General features: G+C 34.4%; 1 protein-coding gene across 3 annotated transcripts in view; it reads right to left on the reverse strand.

The window, feature by feature from the left end:
* capt (adenylyl cyclase-associated protein 1) overlaps nucleotides 1-19,358 on the reverse strand; it is a 198,449-nt gene that overhangs the window by 79,479 nt on the left and 99,612 nt on the right. The gene's annotated exons all lie outside the window — the stretch shown is intronic.

Here is a 19,358-nt window from a genome sequence, read left to right on the forward strand (position 1 = left end):
AGTATTTCTTTAGAGTAGATAATAAGTTTGATGAATATTTAAATAAAAATAATAAGTAAACAAAACAATTACCACTTCTTAATTTCTTTAGGGTGATCTCTTTGGCCTCCCTCTCCAACCTTACAACGGCAAGTTGCTCTTTTAATATATCATGGCGAATTGCCCATTCCGCTGCCTTCGCGAGTCTCTCCTCTTGTATCATCTCCAAAACAAGTTTTTCTTGGGCGGCTTTGGTAGAAATTATTTCTGTTGTCATTTCTGACTGGACCTTTGCCTTCGCCTCCATGTCTTGCATGTCCTTAATTCTCGTTCCTTCCGCTTCAAGCTTGGCGGCTGCTATTTTATGCAAATCAGCGAGAAGATGATCCTTCGCTGATTTCTTCAAACACAGCCGCCTCTTGAACGCCTTCCTAGGAACTGAAGGGGGGACGGTTAGTGAGGACGTAACTGGAGTGGGGGGAATTTCAGATGGCAGTGGGGAGACAGCTGGTGCCGACATCACGGGATGAATGGCCTGACTCTGAACGGTTAATGGGGGGACAGCTTGAACCGACATCTCGGGAAATGTGAAAATCGGATTTTCTTCCTAAACAAAAGATAAGAAGAATATCAACAAAATTCAAATATAACTGACATATTTATTTATAAAGAAACAAACGCTTCAAACTTCGCTGATTTCTTCAAACACAGCCGCCTCTTGAACGCCTTCCTAGGAACTGAAGGGGGGACGGTTAGTGAGGACGTAACTGGAGTGGGGGGAATTTCAGATGGCAGTGGGGAGACAGCTGGTGCCGACATCACGGGATGAATGGCCTGACTCTGAACGGTTAATGGGGGGACAGCTTGAACCGACATCTCGGGAAATGTGAAAATCGGATTTTCTTCCTAAACAAAAGATAAGAAGAATATCAACAAAATTCAAATATAACTGACATATTTATTTATAAAGAAACAAACAGTACATTGATCACATTGGTGAGAAAATTTACAGATATTAATAATATTTCATGGTTGGTACCTATGATATGTTTCTCTGTAGTGTCTTATTTATGGTATGTATATTTATTAATTATTGGGTGATGTGCGTAATGGGTAGGTGTGTGTGTTGTATGTGTGAGTATGTTTGTAGATGTGAGAAGTGGTGATGTGGGAAGTGATGATGTATGCACATTGAACTGTTTATATTATTGACATTATGCTCTTTTTAAATTTGGGCAGTGAATCGGAGAAAATGTCGATGTTAGAGTTTAGGCAAATATTATTTAACGTTTTGTAATTCAGCGTGTGGAATAGTTCTGTGTGGCGCGCATGTCTTAAGGGTATATCAACATGAATTAGGGAAACAAGTTAAGTACAGTCGATGTTATTATTTAAAATTCTGTGTATATGTTTCCTTTTGTTGAAAAGTTTGAAATGTACATTCAAAGTTATTGTTGAATTTGATGGTAAGATATTTTATAATTTTTTTTTTAAATATAGTATTATATATATTATCCTTCAATGTGATTGAGAAGTCAGTAAAAATTAAATAAAATTACCAATATCCAGTCCTCAGTCTCTACTGATTTCAGTTGATGCTGTCCTACGAGTACCGTGTTAGAGTTGGCTGCGTTGGTAGTTGGCTCGCTCGCATCATTTGAATCAAACCTTTCAAAATACAATAGAAGGACTTGAGAGTAAAATCATATAATATTTAGCAAGCAAGAAGTAACATACACAATCCAACTACAATGTACAATGCATGATAAGCTTTCAGATTCCACTACGTAATACTACAAAACTAACTAACTAGTAACTAACCATCAGGCCGTTTCTCCGCAGGGGTAGGTACAGTGGACACTGGACAGACCGCCAAACAACTCGCTCACACCACACACTCTTTGCCTCATTCATACATACTCTTCTATTATTCTGACTCTTGACAGAGCCCGTCTCAAGTAACTGATACACTTGATCGTGCCATGTCTTCCTCGGGCGTCCCCGACTTCTTCTACTATTCACATTTGCGTCAAATATTCTTCTTACACTACTTTCTTCATTCTTCACTCGACATGCCCAAACCATCTTTATACTACAAGTTGGGATTTATTCCTGTGCAGAAATTCTGGTACTAACCACCACATCTGATTATTACTGAGGCAGTTCATTTATGTATAATACTATATAAGTAATTTTTAATATTCTTATGTAACGGCCAATAAAAGAGCGTTAAAAAGAAAAAAAATTTAAACTTACTGGTTTTCCAGGCCGGAAGAACTTATGCCAATTGCTGCTTCGACCTTTAATAATACAGGGTCCTCAACATCTTGGCTGGGCCCTCCCCCAGTACCAAATATGTGGCAACGGATGCTGGCCCTCTGTGTTCTGGCTTCTCTTTTTAAATTGTCCCAAGCCTTTTTGAGAGCAACGAGCGATCTGCAATGATTTAAAAGATTAGAAGAAATAATTTGGCCTCATTCCCTTCAAGCATCGTCTCATACACAGTTTGGTTATTCTGACTTTTGACATGGCCCGTCTCAAGTATCTGGTTCACTTGATCGTGCCATGTCTTCTTCGGGCATCCCCGACTTCAACCATTCACATTCGCGTCATAATATATGTCTCATTCGCTCTAATACGAAACAGAATTGAGCTAGGAAAACCCGAGATACGAAACAGAATTGAGGGACAAAATGAAGCTTGTTAATTTCATCTGAATTTGAAGAAGACACAATATTATATAAGCGCCCTTGAGGTGATTTCTCACGAAAACGGCGCTATATAAATTAGCCAAATATTATTAAGATAAATCACATACCGTTGAGATGAGCTACCGCTGTTAAACTGGACTAAAACGTTGTTCCAAGCGGCATCCTTTACTCTCGTATTCAACAAATAACTCGGACCGCCCGTTGATTTCGATAAAAGTGCCGGCGACGATGTAATGAGCTCTACCAGCCTCATCTTATCATTTTGTGTGAAGTTCTTCGCACGCTTTGCTTTGATATCCATTTTAAGATTTGTTTGTGTTTGTTTTGCTGTCGCACGGAAAAAAAAACTTACGTCGATCTGCCAAATCAAATGGGAAGTCCCGATTGTGGCATCACGTTCAAATTGTCACTTTATTTTTAATATATTATATACGTTAGTTTAAAAAATATGAAATACCAGTTTATAGATAACGGTATTTAAAAGAAGTAATGTGTATTAATAAGAGCTACAATAATTAACTCTTTAATATTAATTAAACATAGAAAGTTTTTATTTTGATGTCATTTTATTGTCTATGCTAATGTTCGGTAGTGTGTGGGGCTACTTAAGATTTTCAAAGATAAAATGATTGGGAACAACGCAAATCGAACGTTCCCTGCAAAATGCTTAAAAATCGCTTGGCTTAGCAAAAACAAAGATTTGAACTTAGATAACGATTAAAAAGTTGGGAACAGCGGCCGTAAATCTGCACCAGCTTAAATTGAAAGTGGAAATACCAGAAAACGTGAATGGTTTTCCTTCATTTTGCAGAATATTTATGTGCCTGACATACCGTAAAAGAAAACCGTTCTCGCGGCCTGAATCTATTTTTGCGGTGCTTTCAGCAGGCAGCACCAAAAATGTTCGCGGGCCGCAGTTTCCCCACCCCTGGACTGTAAAGACATAATTAAATTAACTGTTACCGGTTTCAGCCTGTCACGTGGATATTTTGGGCGTTTATTTCGGTACACGTGTACATAATAGGTTTGTGTTTTGATGGCTATGAACTGCTATACCTGCTTTGTAATAGGAAGGCAATGTAAAATTACATTGCTGGTTACTTAATTTATTAATTAATAGGGGTGAGCCCGTCAAAGGCATTGTCACAACAACTAAATGTTAATTATCTGGTTAAATTGACGTGAAAGTAAATTGTATAGTATTAATTTGGGCTATTTTACAATTTATTCATTAAAAATAATGTATATAGTATATTTGTGGCGAGTTCCAGAGTGTTCCACCTTCAGTGTCGCCCTGGAGAAAGACTACCAATCAGAATCAAAACTTTGCTTGAAATGGCTTTAGCCGTGTTTATTGCCCGTACTTGAATAGCCAGACACTTCCCCACCTTACTCTTTATATTCCTCTCCCCGCTACCTTCAGCCTCACAACATACCCCAATTGGGGATGCCATAGTCTCACTGGCTCCTAACGGTTGAGATAAGTTAGGACTCTTTTGAGATATTCACATAAAAAAGATAATATCAACTAACTAAATAGCTATAACACCGTTTCCCGAGAGGGTTCAATATGATTATTCTTTTTTTAAATCATACAATAATATCATTATACGATAATGTGGGTATCGCTGGGTACTTTACACGTGATGAGGCCCCATTTAAGTTTCTATTTTTTCAGAGGACATGGACAGGACATTAACGTACGAAGCCTACATTTATCAAATTCGAAAACGCTAATATTATTATAAGGCTGGTTTTCTTTTGATAATGTTAATAAAATATAGTCTAGTAATGGATTACTTACAAATAAAACATATCGATTTAGTAACACCTAAAAACCTTGCAGTGAGTTCTATAAAAGCCACTGTCTGCTATTTGAAAGTTACCCACATAAAAATAGATACCTACAATTTACAGAATAACACCTAAAGTATTGTAGTACTTAATAGAAGATGTTTGGACATGAAGATGTGCACATAACATTCACAAATAGACATTTAAGAAATGTATAGATATCAAAGACACAATGAAAACTAACGCCAATTGTAAAGGGTACAAAACAAAGGTCAAAATGATAATTAATTTGGACTATCTACCGTTTTGTGAACATTTGTGAATTCAGAATTTAAAGTCGGACGCAATATAAATAGGTATTACATTGATATCTGATCAAAGGATAACAATAATTATTAACGATACAAACACTCCACCTTTATTAGGAAACATCTAATAAAGTAAAAAAAAATATAAATTTAACAATAGTGCATTGATCTACGTTAAACAGATGTTAATATAAAATTAAATACCGGTTCCATGATAACTGAACACAGTGACAATTCAACACACCTTTAAAAAGTGATATAAAGTCATTAGAAACTATGAAATTTTTTTTTAAACCTAAACTAACCTACTTAACCCAGTTAATAAGTCATGGAAAATGATGAAACAAAATGATAAAGTTTTTGTTTCATCATTTTCCATGACTTTATATAACTTTTTAAAGATGAGATGAATTATCATTTTGATGATTTATTCGGTCACCTAAAATACGATATTGAGTATAACTCCTAGCAAAATATGAAAAATAGTACTTTCCCTAGGTGAGTTACGGTTATACGTTATGAAATATGCGGTGTCCTGGACAGGGTTAAAAATTGTATTATTTCCCATAGGACTCACCATTGCCAGTGTCTCGATATAAACCCTTCGTATCAACCATCACGTCGAGTCGAGAGGGTCGGCGAAAATTGAGGGGCGAACCCAGCAAGCTAAGAAAACACCACACACGAGGAAAAATGAATAGCATAATCATATATACCACTAGCATATCTGTTTAAAGCTCTATGGACCATTAATTTCTAAACTACCCTTACTTGGGTAATTTAGGGGTAAACGTAAAGCAAGGGCACGGCTGGGGTTTTCGTGTTCGGTTGAATGACCAAATGTTCATCTTGAGATGTAGCCCACAGCAGAACACTCTGATATTTATAGATACTATACTGTACGACACCCAGAAGACACGGAGACCAAAGCTCTCTAAATATAACATGCTAAGTTCATTAACAACTAATTCGAATTGAACGTTCTATGGGTAATTGCCGACATCACAGATCAAAAGCGCACGAAAATACAAAGAAAAGCTCTAAAAAGAAACATTTGAGATTTTATTGATAATGCTTTGTTTTCTGTCGAGTTTGCAATTAAAAAAGCCAAGTATTCAGTAAGGAGATAAGCCAATGAGCTATTCGTTTCAAGTTGGGATTATGGGCAGTTAAAGCCAATCGGTAGGAGACGACTTAATACAGGGTGTTAAGGGACGTACTTGAATTACTTCAACCAATGATTCCTGACATTATTTGGAGTAAAAAATGTAAATGAAATTTCGGAATTTTTATGTTTTTATAAAAACCAAGACAATCTGTTTTCCACATATGGTTTACTCAACCTAGTCCAAAATTTCTTTTACATTTTTTTACTGATAAAACCCTGTATATCAGCGAAAGTGCCGCAAATTGCCAATAATTTATAGTGTAACCATAACTAACACAAGGAAAGACACAAAGCGTAGGAAGCGATAAATTTCATTCCAAACCAAGTGCCAAAGGAAACAATGTTAGAGTATTACGACCAGAGTAATGAAACTTGTGAAGAATGAATTGATATGTTGATTTCTAAAATCGTTTTGCAAATTTTTATTTCATGAAGTAATGCTCTGGCCATAATGCAAGTAGAAAGGCCCCAGGTGTTTTTATAGGCATATTCTGGCAACTGCTGACATAGGCTAGAAAAATACTCTGAAAGCTTTTTACGTCCTAATACATGAACGGGGCATAGGTAGGTATATATATGTTAACGTGTTACCTTACGAAAGAGTCTGTACGGAGTCAGTGGTACTATGGATCCTTATTTAGGAAATGTTATGAAGAGAGAATGAACGAAAGGAAAGGGCATTTATGTATTTATTTATACTGGCTTTTTACAGACGATCTCGCTTACGACAGAACAATCCCGTTTTAAAAAATCAGTTTATACACAAATAGGTACAGCACTTACAAATATCTACTCCGACATAGGATACATTAATTTTCGTACATCTAAAGAAAGATTAAATTATAAACCAAATAAAAATACAAAATTATATGAAAGACAAATTGTACAAAAAAGTTATACAGATATAGAGATAAATTATCGGCGAAAATGTCTACTTCAGCACACTCTATCTCATTATATAGTCGACACATTTGGGTCAGAGGGCTAAAATAGGCGATATTATTTTTTAATGTATTCCAGATTCAAACATTCTTTGGCAACATTTATTTCAATATTAGTAAGACATAATGCAGTTTCAAGATGGCCGTTAATTATTTTGTGTAAACATATTAGATCAGTCAGTTATCTTATAATTTTAAGTGTATTCATCTTGAAGTATTTAAGACGTACGTCGTATGATCTAAGATGGTTAAGTAGACCACATTTGAAAGATAACAGTCTTAGCAACTTTTTGACCCGATTCTAACAGTTAATGTGGTTTACAAATGGTGCTTCCATATTCAAGTTTACTTCTAATTAAGGCACTGTAAAGGGTTAAAATTGATTTAGGGTCTTTAAAAGGTTTATATATTCTGTGGATAAATTCCATAATTTTAAGAGACGTATGATGTACACATTAATGTGTATATAAAATATGAATTTAGAATGGCTATGAATTTAGCTCTTGAGATCTGCTCACTCCAACATTGCTAAAGCCAATTCAGGCAAATTTTAATTCTGAATAGTGGCTCTCACCAAGGCGAGACTGAAAGAATCTTCCACTACATCATGTAATAACATCAGGAGTATTTAATGAATTCTTTACGACATGAGCAATTTTTCCATAAATTTTATTACGACATCACAAAATTGATTTATTTTATATTAGATACACTCTCGATACAGATGCTTGTGCTTGGGAGAGAATAACTTATATATTACAACCACGTGTATCTTATTGAGTAAAGTTATAAAATGAAAACCATTTATGTGAAGCTGTAAAGTGATAAGTTTAAATTTACAAAGTGAAAAGTTTTAAAGTGAAAGATTACAGAGTGAAGTCAAGTGAAAAATTAGACGTGCAGGTTGATTATTTAACAATTTTAGATGACCATAGAGAAGACAACATATGTCTAATAAGACAATATATAAGGGTAATAAACAATGTAAATCATATCTACAGAAATAATTAACAAAACATAACATGCCGAAAAAAAGTAAGAATTGTATGTGGTAATACAATTTTTATTTTATTTTTATGATTGTCGTGGCTTTTTCTGTCCGTGATCAAGGGTTAATTAATTAAATAATTTTATTCCCTTTTATACAGTCATACTGTGCTGTTGTAGTTCGTACGAGTGGTACAGAAAACACATATATATATATAGAAGCAATATACGTGCAATAGTAAAACTTGTCAAAGGAAATTACATACGATTTCCAGTAAGGCAGGTAAAGCCAACGGAAAGTCACAGAAGAATTTTCGTGGGAAGAATTTCTTTTGTGAAACACGGACACAGCTGCAATCCACGACTTATTCACATTATTATTACAATAGGTAAGATACTTTGTTTCCGACTAACGTGGAGAATTTTTCAGCAGAAAGCAGAATATTATTTTTGACAGAGAATATCCTGTCCTGAGTAGATTATATCTCTACAGTCAATACAAGATAGGAAACTATTACATTGAAGCATGGAGCCTATCGTCCATTTTTTGGTTAATAATAAATAATGATAAACGAATTCTAGGTTCGTTCTAACGACAGCTAAATCAAAGATGAAATTTGACGTAAATTCCAAGAAATTTCTTATTCAAATATTCTAAAGCTTTTGAATATTTAGAATAATAAATTAACAAAATTCCAGCTCTGACAATTGGCTCGAGGACGGGTTGTTTCGGAGAATTTGAAAAATTCATCAATTTTAGTTGGAGGTTAACCGCAACATCAGAATCGTTAACTTTTCAAGTCTAACCCCATTATACCTGACACCAAAGTAAACATCGAGCATATTGAATGTCTGCCACAAGATATTTGCCAGAATGGATGCACCCACTTACGGCACTTGTGTCAACAACGAGGGTTTGCTGCTGTTATTGATACATTATCGGCGCATGGCAACCATTACAAGTTTCCATAGACTATATTATAGGCATTACATTTATCGGCAGGTCTATGTAAAACTGTTTTCATGATACCAATCGTGTTTTATACGAAAACCGGGCGATATTGCTCATGTAACTTGGCATAAATTGAGCAAACATGTTCGGCGGCCCTTTGTGCATACTTTATTGATTAGAGTTTTCATACTGACCGGATCATTCTCATCAATAACAGATACTTTTAGTAGATGGATTATTGATTTCTACATTTAGAAGTGTGATTGTTGGTGATTAAGTATGATTTTAATGGGATACATCCCTGAATACCGAATAAAATTATTTCAATTTTCATAATGGTAACTTTTGCATAAAATGAAAAACTTATTTCGATGGACCTCTAAATGAGCATTTATCTTTACAACTTTATAACTTACTATTAAAAGCAGTGTAAAAATGAGTAACTAATCTTTCACCAAAGTTTTAAAGGTATAAATTTAGCTCAATCGCATAATCTCGGTGTCACCAAAGCTGTAGAGCATAATTTTTGCTCGGTGCACTCGAAGTAAAGAAGCCTATTTGAATGGATTATCTCCCCTATGCATTGAACTGTCAAAGTTAAGTCCACGCAGATTTTAGCGGACCGCTCTCACTGACAGTATAGTTGAAATCGTAACGGTTATTAATAATTGGTAAAAGTGATAAGATGTTAAATGGGTTTGAGCCAAGTTTTCCGCTAAGGTTACGAATTGATTGGTAAAAGCGGCCATTAGTCGTAGGTAGTTACATAAGCAATTAAGAATTGAATACCTAACTTCTGCCATCAATGAGCCACACTGTAAAATACAGTTCTAATTTCGTTCGCACGTTTGCCTTCAAGGTGTTCAAAGCTATTAAGAATTGAACGACAGACAAATTTATATTTCAAAGTTATTTTGGAGAAAACATATATTTAGATATCTTAGTGGTTCATAATATTAAATTGGGGGAGAGGGGCGCTATAGTAAAGAATGAAAAATTAAAAGCAGAAACTGTTTTCTGTGTAAGGCAATGAAAGCAAAACGCGGCCCTCGAGCCTATTTCGTGCGGCCCACGAGCGTATTTCGTGCGGCTTACCTGCTTAAAATAAAATATCTAAAAAATTGACGTAAAACATATTCAACGGTTTCTGTTGTTTTGTAAAAGGGTTGAAAGTGTTGAATCAGCCACTTTTCTATTTCTAAATCAAATTTATATTTCAAAGTTATTTTCTTCAAAACACAGATTTTCGTGGTTCGACTATTGTAGAAAAATTTTATCCTTCGCATGCGACGCTTTTTGCATGCATTTTAAAGGTTTCTGTTTTATAAACTTATACCTAAAGTTTTCTTGACTAAATTTTGTTAATCATTCCAATGCGACAAAAATCAAAAGCATTATTCGTTTTTTGATTTGACCTTGAACCCAGCAAAAAATTTGCCTGCGGCCCTTTGATTGATATTTTGCAAGGGTTCTGTTTTATAATAAATTCCAAATGATGATTCTGAAACCATATAAGAAACAGGAGAGATTGTTCATATTTATTATTGAATAGCATTCGTTCCGCTTTCCAAAAATACGAATGGGTTTTACGACAAACTTTTAACAAATCTATTTTGAATCAGCAGCATTTACTGTTGTAACTTTGGAAATATATAATAAGATGAGAGCCAAAATTTGAGTTAGTGAGCCTTTAACGAGATTTTTGGTTGTATTAAATTAATCGGGCAAAAACGTTTATGCAAAACCTTTAAAGATTTTGAAATGATCCCACCTTTTTTTTTTTTTTTTTTTTATTTTTTTATATATACAATAATATTATTATTGGGTTTATAAAAACAGTTTATTTTTAAACAAGTTCTGCTGTGTAATTATTATTACGCGTGACAGCTGTTTCGCCCTCTAAAGGCATTATCAAACTGTGGGTAGCCCACTTACAGACGATACATTTATATTATTTCTAGGTAGGTATTTTAATTTCAATTACTGATTTCTTAATTGATTTCTGTGTAAAAATGTTAGAAATTATTGATGGTTATTACCCTAGTAAAGTTTCCCCAATTAGTGTAATGTTTAAATTTGACTGAATGTCTTAATGTTAGTTATTCCCAAACGATGACTCATAGGGTTATTTTAATAGTATAATTAAGTTGAACCACCCGTTCGTTCCACCCCTACTAGATATCTTCAAACCTAGTGCAAATACGAGTGCACATTGAAGTACTAAAATGTATATATAAATGTATATATATTCGTAACGAACAATTACTTAGAGATATTACTATTATTTTATTTTCTGCAGATAATACTATATTGTACCTCACATTCTATTCACGCATTCTCTGTTATTGACACTCAACTGAAAAAGAGTCACTGCCTTTAAGTATTTTTCATCAGAACGTACGCGGTCTGAGGACTAAAACTGACACATTTCTTCGTAGTGTTACGAGCGGTGATTATGACGTTATCGGCATAACAGAGACTTGGCTTACAGATACTATTTCAGATGGTGAGCTTTTTGACTCAAGATACAACGTATTCCGACGCGACAGAAGTATCGAAGGTGTAACCATGGGTGGTGGTGTGCTCCTGGCTGTCAAAAAGGAACTCAATGCAATTTGTAATTACTCATGGTGTTCTACGGATGAGGACATATGGGTTACTCTTCGCATCCCACGTGCAACTGGATTCACTAACGTTCATCTCTGTTGTACATACCTGTCAAAAAGTTTCAACTTCAATGCTCGAATCACCGCCTTCTCGAATGATCTAGGTATTAAGCTTTTGAATCAACCAGACGGCAAGTTTCTTATCATGGGAGACTTTAACCTACCCGATATTACCTGGACTCTTCCTGTGGGTGAGGTTAACCTGATTCCTAGCAACTACACTTCTACAATAAGCTCAACATTTATCGACAATATTAATTACTGTAACCTCCACCAATATAATGGTATTCAAAATACATTAGGAAGAATTCTTGATCTCGTTCTCTGTAATTTTTTGGTACGCGTAGCTCCCGCGAACGATCCGTTGGTTCCTGAGGATGCTCATCATAAATCCATCATTATCACTGCTGAGTTCGTTGAACCCCCGGTCATAAAGGAAAACTCAATTAAACGGCCCTCATTCCACAAGGCTAATTATGATGACATAAGAGATAGCCTGGCACAAGAAGATTGGAACGCACTTAACCTTACCGATTCCGTCAATCCTGCAGTATCGCATTTTTACAATATTATTAATAATTTGATCGCTGATAAGGTTCCATTGAGGCGTACTGGTAAATATTCCTACCCCCCGTGGTATAGCTCATCATTAATAAAACTTATTCGTGAAAAGCAGAAATTTCACAGACTATATACAACCTACAAGAACCCTTCCGATTACATTACTTTTTCAAGGCTACGCACCAGACAGAAAAAAATGGCAAAAAAGTGTCACGAAGACTTTATTAATAATGCTGAAGAGAATATCGCCAAAGATCCCAAGGCATTCTGGTCATATGTTAAATCAAAAAAACTATCAGCATCTATTCCTAGCGTATTAAATCTTAAGGATGTAACAGCCGATGGTGGACAGGCAGTCTGTGATTTATTTGCTGATTACTTTCATTCTGTCTACGAACCGGCTGACCCTCTGGGGATTTCTGTAGTTAAGCAGGTTTGTGCGATGGGATCAGTTTTTATCGATGCTGACCTCGTGTCCAAATATTTAAAACGGCTCGATTCTAGCAAGGGAGCTGGGCCGGATGGTATCCCACCACTGTTCATTACCGAGTGCGCAAATCATTTGTCACTCCCGCTATCAATACTGTTTAATATATCGATCAAGACTGGTACATTTCCAGATATATGGAAAAGAGCCTACATCACACCAATTCATAAATCGGGAACTAAGTGTGAAGCAGATAATTATAGACCCATTTCCAAGCTTTGCATTTTTTCAAAGGTGTTCGAAAACATAGTCTATGACCAGTTATTCCCTGTGGTAAAGAATTCGATCAACGAATTTCAGCATGGATTCTTTGCAGGTCGCTCTGTTGCTACTAATCTTATAACTTTTACAAACTTCTTGTCTGCCTCCATGGATAAACGTGTGCAAGTTGATACAATCTATACCGACTATAGCAAGGCTTTTGACAAGATCAACCACAACATTCTGCTTAGAAAACTTGCTAATCATGGTATTCATGGAGATCTCCTTCGTTGGTTATCCTCATACGTAACAAACACATCCCAGGCTGTGACAGTGGGTGGATTTTCCTCGGTCTGGAAAATCATTACTTCCGGTGTGCCTCAGGGGTCCATTTTGGGTCCTTTGCTTTTCTCTATCTATATTAATGATATTACGACATGTTTTCACAACGCTCAAATTTTACTATTTGCTGACGATATGAAGATATACCTTCCTATAAGCTCCCCGGACTGTTCTGCGCGTTTACAAGCAGATCTTGATCGACTGACGGATTACTGTCTCAGAAATAAGCTTTTTATCAATATTTCTAAATGTTGCAAAGTCACATTCACACGTAACCGTGTGAAAATACTGCATGATTACACCATTTCTGGATCGATTTTAACAAATAAAGACTATGTGCGTGATCTCGGGGTTTTCTTGGACTCTAAACTTACCTTTGATAAACACGTTGATAACATTGTCACCAAAGCATCAAAAAGTCTAGGTTTTGTACTGAGAACATGCAAATTTTTCAAAAATACTAAGACATATCTGACTCTCTACAATTCACATGTTCGTCCTCACCTGGAGTACTGTTCACCGGTTTGGAACCCGCGCTATATTGTTTATGTTAACAGGTTAGAAAGAGTTCAGGAACGATTTCTCAAATTCCTCAATTTTAAATCATTTAACATATACAACTCTTACGACGAAATCGAGAAACATTTTCGAATCACGAAACTACTCAACAGGAGGATTGTCGCTGATCAGATGCTCTTGTATAAAATTATTAACTCTAAAGTTGACTGCCCGGAGTTGCTGAACAAAATAAATTTCCATGCGCCAATTCGATACAGCAGACAAAATACCCTTTTCTACATTGATAGATGCAATACCAATTCCAACCAAAATGAATTTATGCAAAGGACATGTAACTACTATAATAATAAATTTGCAAATATAGACACTCGTGCTGACATATTCACTGCTAGTTACTATCACTACAGAATTTCATTGTATCACATTCTAACTCATATTAACCACTGTTAAAATGATTGTACCTAATATTTTAATATTACCTGCGTGGCAACTTTTCCTCATCCCTCTCCTCCCCTTTCCCGTTCCAACCCAAGTCTATTTAAGTATAGTTAAAATCACTTTTATTTATTGCTGTTTATGGTAGGCATATTATAGGTTTATCGTTTGCAGGTTAGTTTTATGTTTCTATATATATCTGTGAACATTAATAATTGGTCTGTTTTTTGTTATTCTCTTATGTATATTATATTACTAAGACTGTTAATGTTCCTAAAATAAATAAATAAATAAATAAATAAATAAATAATAAATTATAAAATGTATAGGTACAATAATTTCAAGAATTACATCTGATTACATGTAATTATTACGATGGGGAGTTTTTAAATCATGAAAACATATTTAAAAAATCCCTGCTTACTTCCATGTTTAACAAGAAATCATAACCTTTTATAACCATCAAATAATACAAGGTTGTAGATTAAAAGGTTCATCTCTTCCAATATTTACTATCTCCGTATAAAAACTAATACGTAATAAGAGAAATATGGACTTATTTCTGAAGAAATATCATCATATCGGATCTTTAGAAAGAAAACTAAATTTATTTAAGAAAAAATTCCAGGGAAAAATGATAATTCTTGGTTCAATCAAATTACCTACCCGATAATACGTTTTTCCAGGTTTATGGTCGCTCTATAAATAGATTTACAGGAATTCTAACTTATTGATAATGATTAAAATTAGAGAGCTAGAGCAATACACGAAATACTAAAGTCAGAAATAATAATATTGTTTATTGCTCGTGTTTATTTAACATTTCATTCCCGGCAGCAATTAATTGTCTAAGGGGGTAATTCATCATCCTCTTGATACCTTATTTATAAGATAACGTATACCTATAAATAATAAAAACATACTCGCAATAAGTGTTTTTTCTTTACTCTACACGGTAGAAAAAACAGATAACTAATCCGATATATAACCACTAAAATAAAGGTTCGAGTACCGATTAGTAAACCCGAACTTCATGAATAAATAAATCTTAATCCTAAAATATTAGTTATCCCATGGATAATCTATCAATAGGATAAGAGAACATGAAGAAACGATATTGTATTTATTTCATTTTATCAAGCTTGATGTATAAAGCTAAGTGAAAAGTATAATTTATAACTACTGAAAGCCACAACAAACAAACTTTCATGGTTGAAAGTTAGATTTATAGACAAAATTTTTTGAGGAAATTAAAAAAATATATTGAAGGGTGCGAAAACGAAATGTGAATTTCGGGAGATTAATGTGAAAACTTTTATTTATATTTCAGAATGAACTTTATTTGAGATTCCCCATTTTTTAAGAGAATAAAAATATATTACATGAAATGTGACGATTAGAAGCGAGACAAGAGGGTTATACGACAATACAGTTATATCTAAACGACACCAACATGTAAAAAAAAGGATGTATTGAGCGAACACACACATTCAGAAATTGGAATCCCTCAAGGAACAGACCTAGGTCCAATATTGTTTATCATTTATGTAAATGAAATGCTATCGATTCCGAAAATTGGAAAAATAATATCTTTCGCCGACGACACAGACTTAATCATACAAAAAAAATTCTGGGAAGAAGCATATCGAATCGCGAATGTAGAAAAAAACAGGTTGAAACAATGGTTGGATAACAATTATCTATCCTTAAACTCTGACAAAACTTACTACATAACATTTACACTAACGAACAAAAACCTTTCAACAATAAATTCGAAAAGTACTATTCATAACTCTTGAAAAAAATATTCCGACGGTTGCAACTCAGCAAAATGCTCAATACTGACCTAAAAGAATTTAATATTTAGGCCTAAAAATAAATCAACACATTAAATGGACAGAACATATTGCACAAACTATTAAAACAAACCGTAAACTTTACCACATTTTTCTCAAACTAAGATATATTCTTAAAAAACAAAGATAAAATAATAATAGAATCTTAGAGCACCAGACCGAGAACCACGGCATAAATAGCAAACCCTAGACATTCCACGAGAAGCTGGAACGATTTTAGGCTTCCAAAGACATATTTATCTGGAGCACAAAACAATATTTATTATAAAGGTTTTAAGTGTTTAATGAACTCCCTTTAAATATAAAAAAATCTTTCAGTTTTTCGTGGGTGATGTCTCAATGTTATGAAGTCCAAATTTTAGTACGTAGGTAATAGAATATTATTATTGTAGTTTAAAAATAGATATAACTCACACTTCATATAAAATGTAAAAAACTACACCCAAATAAAATATGAGATCAAGTTAATCGAATACTTGGGTCCGGCCATGTCAAGAGTCAATAACAGAAGAATGTGAATGAAGCAAGGAGTATGTAACAAGACACACATTATGTGGCGATCTATCCGCTCTGCATACCCTTTCGGGAAAACGGCGTGATGGCTAGTTAGTTAGTTAGAGGAGGCTTCGTCCTGCATAGGCATTGCGCAGAAAAAAACATGTATATATATTTTACGAAACTATCAATTTTGCGTGACATAAAAAAGGCACGCAAAAAAAATAATGCCAAATCCACAGCGACAGAGTCGTAGCCCCACCGTTCGATAGTTTTCTGCTTCAGCACACAGATTTTCTCACATTTCTCAATAGACTTTAATCAATATAGCATTTTGTTTCCAATTGAGCGAACTTCGTGACTCGATACGTCCGAACGTGGCAGAAAACAACCACTCGAATACTATTTATATTCAAAGTGAATTTAGTTCCCAAAACAGCAACCGAAAACATAAAGGAGTAATCAAAAGGGTTCAACCTCCCCAAAGCTTTATGTCGGTAAAATCACCGGAAATATATATTTAGACAGAAGATATAGAACATCTTTTGACGAGGCTAAATAAAATATCCGCGATATACAATTATTCTCATTTCTAGTTTCATTTCCTTTGAAAGCTCACGTTCTGGAAAACTCAATTAATCAAAGGCTGAAAATTGATTCTTGACGGGCCGGAGCTGGAATTGTTTTGACATCCATTGAACTAAATCAATAGCAGTGAAGAGATAAAGAACAAACACCGCGAATCTTTCGATAGATATAAAAAGATCAATAACAGAAACTATTATCATGAAAGATAGCACTTCTAGTAGTGCGCGCGTTGGCTTGTTTTTCTCCAATATTATTTCTCAATTGACTTTCCGTAAGTGTTCTTTGTTAAAAGACATGGCGATTCGTGAATTTTCTTACGGTTAACACAATTCTACAAGGTTTAACTGGGAAATTATTCAGAAATTTCGCAAAAACTTTTTGTTCTAGTAATTTGTGAATATCGGTCGCGACAAAGTCACAGAATGCGATCGCCTTGCTATATTTTTACTAGTTTAAATCCCCGGCATTACCCGGTCTTTATGCAGTTTTTCGAAATCCCTTATAGACAGTGACCTTCCTCTTGTTTTGAAGACCAAGTGAGAAAAAAATGGCAGCCCGCCTCCGCCGACTTTATTTAATTAGATATAAGATGTCATTAGTTATATTGCTATACGCTATTTGTAAATTTATTTTGTGTTTATCAAATTTTGTAAAATTGTCGATTTGATAGTTGTGATAAATATTTGCCTGCTTTACTCATGGCTCAACGCGGGCTTTTAAAATAATACAGACAAACACACTGAACTTAATTGAACTATAATAATATGTGCTCTAGGTTTAATAGAACTCCGAAAACAAATTTCATTTTCAATCAGACAATAATTGAATTATGTGTCACCGTGTCAATCTAAAAAGGTACCTTTTATGGGGAAAATAAAGCTGATAATTTAAAATTCCATTTATAATAATTTAAATAATTCTATTACCGTAACGTTTTTTTTTAAATTTCATAATTTCCAGAATTGTTAGTTGAAAAATGTATGGCGTTAATCAATAAATAAAAAGACGTTGTAAGCGAAAAATAAAGAACCTTTTTGATTTATCATTCAAAAATAAAACTGCAGTTTTAATAAACATAATATTATGTAAGAAATTAAAGTAAAGTACCTACTTACTGAGACAATTGAAAAATCGATTTTCCGCTGCATTATTATTACAGCATGTTGCTGAAGCAATTTTATTTACGTAACTGCTGAACGTAGGCATATACAGGGTTTTCCAATAAGAGGTGTTATTTTGATATTCAATCGTAAAATATCAATGGTTTCGTTGATTGTGTGGCACGTAGCGCCGTTTTGTTGAAAGTAAACGTTGTCCAGATCAATACCATCCAATTCTGGCCATAAAAAATCATTAATCATCTCTCAATAGCGCAATCCATTCACCGTAACTGTTGCTCCAGCCTCATTTTCGAAAAAGTAAGGTCTAATGACTCCGCCGGACCATACACCGCACCAAACAGTCACACGTTGAGGATAGAGAGGCTTTTCAACAATAACTCTTGGGTTTTACGAGTCCCAGATGTGACAATTTTGCTTGTTGACGAAGCCACAGTAATGTGTAGTGGAAATGGGCCTCATCACTCAAGATGATTTGCATTTGATTCACTCAATTGAATTTTAATAATTTCAATGCGTTGTTGAAGCGTGTATCGTTCCATTTTTATTAATGGCGTAGTTTCTACTTGTCAAATGTCAAAAAATGACAGCTTCAAAAAACATCTACCGAAATAGCGGGCTATTCAAAATAACACCTCTTATTCGAAAACCCTGTATAAATTACTGGTTGACGTGTACCCGGCGTTATCCTTAAGAGATAAATAAGATTCTCTAAATGATAGTGAAAACGCTATCAAAATCCGTTGCGTAGTTTAGAAGAACTAAGCGCACAAAAGACATATGCGGATACGGGATAGCTACTTTATTTTATACTATTTAGAGATGTGTTTGAAAGGTAGAGTTTCATAAATCGAACATACAAATTAGTAACCACTCGGTTTCGCCTAAATTTCAATATTTTCTAACTGTACATTCGAAAATGTATCGTCTAGACTCATTTTTGAGTAGAGATTTCAAAACTTCATAGATAAATACAAAGCGAAAATCGAGTAAACATAAAATAAAGACCATTCTAATTTCGGTTGACGGTGCGTGGGTTCGTGATTTGAAATTTTATTCCTACGTAATGCGTAAAACTATTAAAGAACGTTTAATTCTGAAAATTATAACTGATAAAAATTTAAATTATATCAGACAATGCGATAAGGTAGGACCAAAATGATTGAATTAATTAATAGTTATTCTCATTTGAATTGTGTATTTGTTTTATTTAAATGTTTGACGGACACTTATATGAATGTATAGAGTGA

This window comes from Hesperophylax consimilis, chromosome 3, assembly GCF_061612785.1.
Source record: "Hesperophylax consimilis isolate HC1 chromosome 3, BYU_Hcon_1.0, whole genome shotgun sequence".
Taxonomy (NCBI): domain Eukaryota; kingdom Metazoa; phylum Arthropoda; class Insecta; order Trichoptera; family Limnephilidae; genus Hesperophylax; species Hesperophylax consimilis.